Consider the following 11,177-nt stretch of genomic DNA (forward strand, 5'->3'; position numbering starts at 1 on the left):
GTTTACATTTGTCAAAAAAAATGCACACTGTGCCTTAAACTTCCTCTGACATGCTTGAATGCCCCTGACTTGTGAGACCTCAGACAGACAGACAGCAGAAGCCCAGTAAATGCAATTCCTGGACCTGTGACATTTTTACTGACTATATAAGGTTATTACTGGATGGCTTCTTATGATAACACGTGTATTTTGGAAGACTGCTTCACAGAAACCTGACATCACCTATACTGCTTGTGCACATGGGGGAGGGGGACCCTGGCATTCTGTGTGTGTCCCTTATCCCTGTGCAAACCCCAGGTTTCTGCAGGGACATAACATGGGCAGTGTTCTCCCCACACTTTATTTCCTAGTCAGTCCATACCGTAAAATTCCCCTGCCATCTAGCACTGTAACGTGGTCAGTAAGTTGCGTTGTGCTATTTCTATATGAAACATCAGTGCAGCGTGACTTTTGGACACATCAGACTGGAGGGCAGAGCATTTAGCTCCCACAGTATAAAGTAAAGTGCATGCAGTTAACGGGAGTAACAGACACCAGCAAACACACTGAATAGTGAAGAGAACGGACAGTTTCTACATGTTTGATACTGATCTTTTTGTATAACCAGCAAGTGTGGCAGTATCTGTGGCAGTATATGTGTATTATGGGCATTACTAATGTGGTGCATATGTGTAAAGTGCATTACTGTGTGGCATTATGTGTATTATGGGCATTACTAATGTGGGGCATATGTGTAAGGTTCCTTTACTGTGTGGAATTATATGTATTATGGTCATTACTGTGTGGCATTGTGCAGAGTTGAAATGGCCCACAGGGTAACCCCCCAGTGGGCCCCACTACCTGAGCGTTGCAGGTACAGATGCAGAACTAGCGGCGGAGCTAGGGGGCACCAGACAAAATTTTGCCTAGGGCATCAAATTGGCTAGAGCCGGCTCTGACTGCAAACCCCTGAACCTTTTCCCCCTCCCTGCAGTAGTCATGCAGGTCCAATATACCGGACCTTTTTTTTTTGTGTTGGTGTTTACCTCCCACTTTCCCGATTTGATTCTTCCCCACGTTATCCCCACATCCCTCCCTCCCCCCTGAGCTCCAGACATGGCTCACACCTCCATCCACAGCTACACCCTAGTATTCGGTGCATATCCTCTAAACTGGCCCAATATAGATCCCTATCCATCATCTCTGATATATGTTTGCAATGCTGAACCTTTTATCCCTCAATGTCAAAGGCCTGAACTCGCCTAACAAGCGTAGGCTGGCCCTCACATCCTTCCACCAACAAAAAGCGGACGTGGTCGCACTGCAAGAAACACACTTCTCTTCTGTTAACCCTCCCCTTTTTAAGAACAGTCACTTCCCTGTGGGGTACTACGCAAATGGTCCATTTAAAAGGAACGGGGTGGCTATCCTTTTTAGCAAAAATGTCTCTTTTACCCTCCATTCCCAACTCTCAGACAAAAGTGGACGCTATCTTATCCTCACTGGCCTGCTAGACGACAAGCCTGTCACATTGGTATCCCTATATGCACCTAATTCTAACCAAGTCCCCTTCCTGCGTAAATTATTCCTCACCATACGTAACACACTAAAGGGCTCCCTGGTTATTTTGGGTGATTATAACCTTGTTCTAGACCCGAAAATGGACAAATCCCGCCAACCCTCTGAAAGGATCCCTACCTCTCTTTGATTACCTCGATGTGATGGCCACTGACGTCAGTGAGAGCAATCCTTAACGTTACACATAATACACGACACCATGTAGTTAAGAATCACTCTGCCTTTATTGTTCATAACAATGGTATATAAGGCATCATTGTCTAGGGAGGGATTGGAATGTCCAGGGAGGGGTAGGCAAAAGTAAATACTTTATTGGTTTAACTTTACTGCATAGGAGGGATAAAACAGGCTACATGGGGGGGATGTAGGATACAGCCTAGTACTTCATCTAGGGGTGGTGATTTCACACAGTTCCCAACAAACTATGGGTGGAACTATATTTATTTTATGCAATGCAAGCTAAATCCAAGGCAAAAGAAAAAGAAACAATATTTACACAATGCACAATGACAGAGGAGATTTAACCCTTCAATCCCCTCTTAGAATCATGATTGTTATACGACATGATTCTTCTGTAGAGCCCCCTTTTTGTTTCTCCAATTTTTTAGATATTGAACATAATCATCGGGTCCCTTACTATCAGAGGAGGTGACAGGACTGGGGGTTATATCATAGTACATCAGGGCCTTATCAATGCCTTTGGAGGTAAGTTTCTTTCCACAGGGAATTACACAATAAACTATAATGCCTAAAAGAATTAAAGTTACAAGTATGAATATGCTTATTTGCACCAGAGCCTGTTTCCAATTTTCAAACCACCCAAAATATTGGCTCCATGGGTTATCAATACCTGAATTTTTCTTGAGTTCTATGGATAAGGTTTCTAACTTGTTTATGGCTAAAGTAACCTTACCATTGGGACCAGTGTTGTCAGGAATATATGTACAACAGCCTTCCACCTTACTAATGTAAACACATGTACCGCCTTTTTCTGCTAGAATCATGTCAAGGGCCATTCTATTTTGAAATGTCATTTGGGAAGTGGCTTCTAGCTGTTCAGCTATACCTTTAAGAGCATCTTTGGTATCATTAACAAATCTTTGTTGATTATAATATATATAATTAATCCAGGCTACGTTTTTATTTACAGTTACTATAGGGAACAATGATTCAAAACCCGCAGCCACCTCATCTCTAGCTTTGAACTCATTTGGAACACCTCTTGGGACCCCTATAGCATCAATGTATACGTGGGGGTCAAAGCTACCTCCTGGGAGTGCTCTTTTCTTTCGATTAGCAGGAGTATTAGAGGGAGGAGTGGGGTCATCGGTGATCATTAGGAGTGGCATTATGACTTTGGCCAGGGCACACTCACCATACCATGGTGTGTCTAATTTAGTTCTAAGCTTCATATCCCCACATATATAATAAATGTCACCTAGTGATCTAGTTTGGTTAACTAAAACAGTTGTTCTTTTATTTGCACAATACCCTGGTGGGAAGGTTTTTAAATTTCTACCTGTGGTAGTGTTAGATGTATAACAGGTATAGTTTCCAGGATATATGGTTATGGTGCTTCCTGGGTTGGGATTTTTTGACAATATGGGATATTCCCTTTTCCACATTTCGCACTGACTGTCATTTGTTTTGGTGTCATTAAAAAGGCTGAAAAAACAATTTTCCTGTTCTAGGGGTATATTAAGGGGCACTGTACCTAGGTGGGGCCTAGATTTGCCACAGACATAACAGTTACTTTTATTATGTTTGCTAGCACTATACTTCATCCATTCTAACCAGAAATTGATGTCAGAGAAACCAGTTTCAATAGCTAGGGTGTCTTTAAAGGTAGGATTGTTAACGGCCATCATATCCTTGAAGGTGGTTATATGAGGTTTCAAGAGGTTGGGGCGTGGTTTAGGGGGCTTGAGCTGGGCATACTTTTCATTGTTAAACATATCCTGTAACAAGAATGGTGTAAGGGATGGGTTTAAAAAAAAGGATTCACCTAGGACATAGGTGCCTGCATCAGTAGACTGGGGATGTTTTATGCTTAATATGAATTTACTATCACATCTGTTTTGTCTATGAAGGGTAAGACGGGTAAGCAGGGACTCACCATATTTGTCTTTTCTTGAGAGAGCCTCTTTGGGCTGGTATCCATAACTATGGCCAGAATTCCATCCCACTGATCCCCAATACGCACATTTATTTCCCCAATATTTACTAGTAACACAAATATAGGCTTCAGTGGGGGTATTACGTGTACCATACTGATCACACTGCCAGGCATAATGTTTGTTAAGACAGGGAGCAATGGTACAGAAATCTATTTTATAGGCGGCAACCTCAGTATTGGAGGAGTTATACCAAAATGTGTAGGTGCCGGATTTTTGTGTAATGTCTACTTCAGCTGTAGCTTGGCAAGTGAGGACCATTAGGATTATCAACATAGTCCCCAGGATAGAGGTAGGGGACAGGTTCCTCATCCTCCTCTGTTCTTCTGTCTTCGCTAGGTGGGAGGTCAGGGCTGTCTGCCCCCGTTTGTACCTCGCTGGAATCACTTGCTTCCCTCTCTAGGTCTGGTCTAGGAATCTTTTTCACTCGGGATGCATGGATCCAGGTGGGGCTTTCCTCTGTCAGGACTGCTGTTCTGGTTACTGCTACGACCTCTGTCTCTGGACCGTAGGTAAAGTCTCCTGGGCTCTTGTTCCTGGGGAGCACCTTCACCACGACTCTGTCTCCGACTTTAAAGGGGTGTGTAGGTTCCTGTGGATTCAAAGGGTTTTTACAAACAACCTCATGTTCAATTTCATTCAGTTTTGTTATCAGGGACCTGACATACTCTTCTCTGATAAGTTCTAGATCTCCCTCCTGTATTACTAATGGTTTCTTAGCCCAAGGTGTAGGGAAGGGCCTACCCATTAATATTTCAAAGGGGGAGTAACCCAAAGTCTTTTGTGGTGTCATTCTAATTTCTGCCAAGATAATGGGAAGGACTTGCTTCCATTTGTGGAAGGTGCCTCCTGTGGCCTTCCTAAGCTTGTCTTTGAGGGTCCTATTCATGCGTTCTACGACCCCTGAACTTTGCGGGTGATACGGGATGTGGAACTTCCATTCCACCTGCAGGGCCTTTACCAAGGCCTGTGTAATTTTTGCTGTAAAGGCGGAGCCTTTATCACTATTGATTTGCAATGGGCACCCCCATCTGGGGATGATTTCCTGAGTTAGGATCCTAGCAACTGTCTTTGCATCCTCAGATTTAGTGGGGAATACCTCTGGCCATCGAGAGAACATGTCTACAATGACCAGGGCATATTCCTGTTTACCAGTACCTGGGATATGGGTGAAGTCAATTTGCAGGTGTGTAAAGGGTGTGGTGGGGTATTCAAGATGCTGATGTTTTGCCTTGTCAGGGTTGTTGGGGTTGTTTCGCAGGCAAGTGATGCATCTACTGACATACTGATCTACTAATGACTTGGCATCCGTGACATAGAAATCATTACGTAAGAGTAAGGTAGTTGTTGCCTTACTGTGGTGTCCTATGCCATGGTAGTGGGCAATAAACAAGGGTGCACTGGACTGGGGTATACAAGGTTTCCCCTCTTTGCAGATTAATCCTGTTTTAGGATTCTTCTGCAAAACTGGGTAAGTCCAGTCAGCTAGGTCGGCATTGGAGGCTGAGGCCTGTAACTGGGTGATCAGGTAATGGTTGTCGAGAGCTGGGGGGGTCATGATGGTCATGTGGGCCTGAGTGATGGGCTGTGAGGCTGCATGTTTGGCAGCAGAGTCAGCAAGGGCATTTCCAAGGGAGACTGCATCCTTCCCCCCGGTGTGTGCCCTGCAATGGAGGATTGCAATGTCAGAGGGTAAGGTTATGGCATGCAGAAGGTCAGAGATGAGTTGGGCATGTGATATGCCTTTTCCATCAGCTCCAAGGAAACCACGGCGTTGCCAAATGACCCCATGGTCATGCACGACGCCGTACCCGTATTTGGAGTCAGTGTAGATGGTGACTGGTTTATTCCGGTAAAGGTGACAAGCCCTTGTGAGAGCAATGAGCTCTGCAGCCTGTGCTGACTGGTAAGGAATGGGCTGTGCTTCCAGAATAATGTCAGGGAGAGTGACAATAGCATAACCCGCTTGGTACGTGGTGTCATTGGGTCTGCTACAGGAACCATCTACAAAAATGACATCCGCGTCGGGGACAGGGACAGGGGACATGTCCAGTCTGGGGGATGTTTCTGACTCAATGGAGGCCGAGCAGTCATGGGGTTGAGGAGGGTGGTCTTCAGGACCTTTGAGCCCCAGTAGAGCGTTGAGAATGGGTGCAGGACCTGAAGAGTTGGTGGCATACTTAATGGTGAGGGAGGGGTTGTTCAAAAGGAGAACCTCATATCCACTGAGGCGCTGAGCTGACATGTGTTGTGTGTGTAACCCTTTTAAAATGGTTAGAACATCATGAGTGGTGTGAAGTATTGTTGTGTGGCCTAGGGTGAGTGTGGTGGCCATTTCAGTTACCATTGCACAGGCTGCAAGTGCCCTGAGGCAAGCAGGCATACCTTGCACAGTGACAGGCATTACTTTGGAAAAAAATGCCACTGGGCGCAACTTTCCTCCATGAAACTGTGTGAGCACCCCCGCCATGGTTTTACAATTGTCCCTTGCAAACAAATGAAAAGGTAGTACATAGTTGGGGAGGCCAAGTGCCGGACTTTTCATTAACATACACTTTAAGCTCTCATATGCAGTTAACATTTCCTGTGACCATTGTACAGTGTTAGGTTTGTCTTTCAGTGTGGCTTGTCTCAAGATGTTATCATAATAGGAACAATCAGATATCCACTGTCTGCAGTAATTTACCATACCCAGAAAAGACAGCAGTTCTCTCTGGGTAGTTGGGGTGACCAGGCCCAATACAGACTGAATGCGCTGTGGACTGACTTTCCTTTCCCCCTGAGTGAGCACAAAACCTAAGTAATCCACATGCTTCTTACACCATTGCATTTTTGTTTTGGACACCTTGTGTCCACATTCACAGAGCCAGTTTAACAGTGATATACCATCCTCCCGGCAGGCCTCCTCAGTTTGACTACAGAGCAGCAGATCATCTGCATACTGTAGCAGGACTGAACCATGGTGAGGGTGCCAGGGCCCCAATGTGGCCTGGAGTACAATGCTATACACAACAGGTGCGTCAATGAAGCCCTGGGGTAAACGACACCAGGTGAGTTGCTTGCCCTCAAAAGAAAATGCAAAAAGTAACTGTGTCTGTGCATCCACTGGAATGCTAAAAAATGCATTTTTTAAATCAATTACCGAAAAAAATACAGCATCTGCAGGGATAGCTGAAATGAGTGAGTTAATGTCAGGTACAATGGGTGCTATAGGCACAATGAGTTGGTTAATTGCCCTAAGGTCTTGTACAAACCTTACACTGCCATCTGACTTAGCAACAGGGTTGACTGGTGTGCAGTAAGGTGAGATTACGTGTCTGAGAATGCCTTGTTGGAGAAACTGTTGTATCATTGGTCTAAGACCTTCAACCTTCTCTTGTGACAAGGGGTATTGCTTTTGATAGACAGGTTGTGTGTCAGGTTTCAGGGTTGCTCTATATGGTGTGCAAGGAATGAGGCCAGTGTCATAGGGACCCTCCGACCATAGAGCAGGGTTTACTTTGTCAAAATCAGGTGTAATGTCTGTTGCTTCCCACACCGGTAGGTGTGGGGACTCGACCTCCAGGCCACTGCTAGTGGGTGAAGGGAGAATGGAGATTTCGAGTTTGCTAAGAAGATCCCTTCCCAGAAGATTAATTGGACATTCAGGTATTACAGTGAAATTGTGTTTACCCATATACGTGCCTCCCGTGGTTCTGACACTAAGGGCATCTGTCAGGTAAGCATCTGTGGGTATCCCATTGATTCCCATTGAAGGAGCAGTCTTTTCCAAATGACCATCGTACAGGTCGACACACAAAACACTAGTAGTTGCCCCGCTATCCACCAGGAAAGGGATTGCTCTCTTTCCTATAATCAAGGTTAGTAGCGGTGGGTCCTTCCAGTGTCTGGTGAGCTGGGCAAAGGCTGGGATACCCTCCTCCGGGCCCCGTCAGTGGGAGGGGTCCTGCCAGTCAACTCGGAATCGGACATGATCCTGAAAGGGGTTGTTGTGTGACTGTCGGGGATGATCCCGGGAGGGAGCCGGAGCTTGGGGCTGTCGGTGGTTTTGTGAGGGACAAGGGCAATCCCTTGCCCAGTGATCGTCCCTTCCACAGTTGAAGCAGGAGGTTTGTTTCCTGCTGGCAGAGTCAGGGGGGTGGGGTGGCCTGGCTTGTGGGTTTTGATATCGGGCTGGATTACGGGGTGGGCCAGTGGAGTGCTGCTGGCGTCTATCTCCCCGACCTCTCTGATTTTGGTAATTATGAGTTGGGGCATTCTGCAAGGGTTTTTTAACATCAAAGCATCCTGCAGCTTCCTTTTCATATAAGTGCTTTTCAAATTCCTTAATATTATCAGAGGTCCAGGAAGAAACACCTTGCTTAACTGGGACCATAACAGATGGCAACAAGTTATTTACAAAGGTAGAAATTAGTAAATGGTCTGTATCTACAAGAGTAAGACCTGCATCTTCAGACCAACACTTTTTAAACCTCTTCCAAAACTCAGTGACAGTTTCAGTGGGCTTTTGTTTACATGCTACGGCAATAGGAAGAGAAGCTCGGGTTTTAAAAATCTCTTTCATATGGGTCTCAATTTCCTTCCACATCTCCGTTACACCGTCCCCAGTATTGAGAGGGTAGCGAACGGCATCGTTAAGGGTGGTAGGAGTGTTTATGGTGGGAATCTTTTTCCAATCCCACCCGTTGTAATGGTCTATAACCCCATCTATGATCAGCTTCATATCTTCTTGAGTATAGCTGCGTCCTGTGCAAGCCTTTTTCAAGTAAGCTATGCAGCCGTCAGGTGCAACAGTGGGTTTGGGACAGTTCTTAACAATTCTGTCTAAATCCTCTATTTCAATGGGTTTCTTTAACAACTGATCCCCTACTGTCATGAAGGGCAGGTGGGTGGCGACACCGAGGAAACCAGTGCCGGATCGCGTTGTGGAGGGGGTGAGAGGGTTGTCAGTAGCAATAGTTAAGTCAGCGTTGCGGCGGGAGACGGTTTGTCTGTTAGGAGTAGGGGCACTAGGGGCGGGGGTGGTTACGTCTATGTGGAGGGTACTGTCAGGGGGGGCTATTCCTCCTGAGCCTCCTTCTCCTTCCCCTTCCCCTCCTCCCCCTCCCCTTTGCATCGGAATTCGTGACAAAGCAACTGCAGCTAAAAGATCTGTGTCTTTTAAGGAGGGGTATAGGGGAGTGTAAGGCGGGGGAGAAGAATTTTTCAGAAACTTGTTGCTTCTAAATTCCTCAGCTTTATGCAGTCTGGAAGTTACAGATTTTATTCTACGCTGTTTCTGCTTGATATTCTTGTCATACCAATGAGGTGCTATCGTGAGCCATTGCTCTCCTCCAGCACGCATATATGTCATGTCCCATTGTGGGTCATGATCATACCATGGCCAGGCTTCCTTATCTTCCAGACAAAGACCTTTGACCATGTCCATATAAAAGGGATAATTAATACCGTCACGGGGGAATGGACTGGGGCTGCCAACTTTCTCTGTCCATCCTGCTAAGTTATCCACCCAAGGGTTAACTAAATAATAATCTGTGGTGGAGTTACGGGCAACATACTCTTTACATGTCTCCCCTGGTAAAGGTGGAGGATAAATGACTGTCTTACTCTGACCCCCTCCCATAGTAAAGAATACAATCTACACCAGCTTTCTACGCAATTTCTACAACAACTTATAACAACTGTCTATGCAATATCACAACAAAAATGCAGTTTACAAAAAAAACATTCTATGCAATTTCACAACAAAAATACGTTCTATGCAATTTCACAACAAAAAATGCAATTTAAAAACTTTCTATGCATGCATTAGCTAACACCAGTTAATTAGTCATTGACAATATCACAATATTATCTGTATAATGAGAACATGAAATCTTTTGACGGGTACGCTTACCTTCGTACAAGATGTCAGAAAAAATACAGCGTTTTAAACAGGAAGCAAGAAAAGAGTTTTGAGTAAAGATATCTGGCAGACGAAAACTTACCAGCCGTCTGAACCAAATATAAGAACTTATCTCACTACAACATACAAGAATATATATATAGACGATCAGATCGAGGTATAGTCTATGTTACGTATAGACCCCAGGTCTATTTTTTTTTTTTTTTAAGTATCCCAGATACTAACGTCTTTGGAGAATTGCGCTTTTCTCAGACGTATCTTTAAGTCCCAGACATTAAAGATTCTATGGTATCCCTGATACCTGTTTTATGTTTTTTTACATAAAACTTCGTAATATTAAGTCCCGGACTTAAATATTACCTTGTCACGTGTTCCCGGAACACTGACACGGATTCAGCTTCAGTGTATGACCGCAATCCTGTATGGCAAAGATAGACAATAAATTCTCTATTTTTTACCATTCAGGGACGATCACTGAATTCCGGACATAGAGCCCCCAGCTGAAAGGATCCCTACCTCTCTTTGATTACCTCGATGTGATGGCCACTGACGTCAGTGAGAGCAATCCTTAACGTTACACATAATACACGACACCATGTAGTTAAGAATCACTCTGCCTTTATTGTTCATAACAATGGTATATAAGGCATCATTGTCTAGGGAGGGATTGGAATGTCCAGGGAGGGGTAGGCAAAAGTAAATACTTTATTGGTTTAACTTTACTGCATAGGAGGGATAAAACAGGCTACATGGGGGGGATGTAGGATACAGCCTAGTACTTCATCTAGGGGTGGTGATTTCACACAGTTCCCAACAAACTATGGGTGGAACTATATTTATTTTATGCAATGCAAGCTAAATCCAAGGCAAAAGAAAAAGAAACAATATTTACACAATGCACAATGACAGAGGAGATTTAACCCTTCACCCTCCCAATCTGCTTTCTCCGCTCACTCTGGCCCCTTCTCAGCCTTTCGTAATCTACTTGCGGAATTCGACCTTTACGATGTCTGGAGGACTCAACCCCTCGGGTAGGGAATATACATTCCACTCCCTTGTCCATAATACCTACTCCAGAATAGACCTGATTCTATGCGACAAATGGTCTCTCCAGAGAACTAAAGACGTCGATATTTTGCCAATTACATGGTCTGACCACGCCCCAGTTCTCTGGAAATGGAACCTACACGACCTCCGCAATCCACCCCGCCAATGGCGTTTATACCCGTACCTCTTAAATAACCCTGTGTCTAAAAAAATTATATTTGACTCCATCAACTCTTACTTAGCCACTAATTCTCCCCAGGACACCTCCTCCATCAACCACTGGTGTGCCTTTAAGGCTGTCACTCGTGGAGCTGCTATTCAAGCAGGTGCCACCCTCAAAAAACAAGCCCGCCAACTGCAAGCGAATCTGGAAGCTGAACTGTTAGATCTCGAAACTCAAAATATAGCCCATCCCTCTAGAACTCTTAAAAATGAAATCTCCAAGATTCGAGGTCAACTACAAAAATCGCTTCTTGCCCGCACTCAAGCGGCTC

The 11,177-nt window shown here is 44.9% G+C and overlaps 1 long non-coding RNA gene across 1 annotated transcript; it reads right to left on the minus strand.

The window, feature by feature from the left end:
* Positions 1–1,762: 1,762 nt before the first annotated feature.
* LOC135054913 (uncharacterized) lies at positions 1,763–10,558 on the minus strand. Its single transcript, XR_010243588.1, has 2 exons — positions 10,167–10,558; positions 1,763–4,323 (listed from the first exon to the last, which is right to left on the minus strand). It is a non-coding gene; the product is annotated as an uncharacterized LOC135054913 (long non-coding RNA).
* Positions 10,559–11,177: the final 619 nt, after the last annotated feature.

The sequence above is a fragment of the Pseudophryne corroboree genome, chromosome 3 (assembly GCF_028390025.1).
Source record: "Pseudophryne corroboree isolate aPseCor3 chromosome 3, aPseCor3.hap2, whole genome shotgun sequence".
NCBI lineage: Eukaryota > Metazoa > Chordata > Amphibia > Anura > Myobatrachidae > Pseudophryne > Pseudophryne corroboree.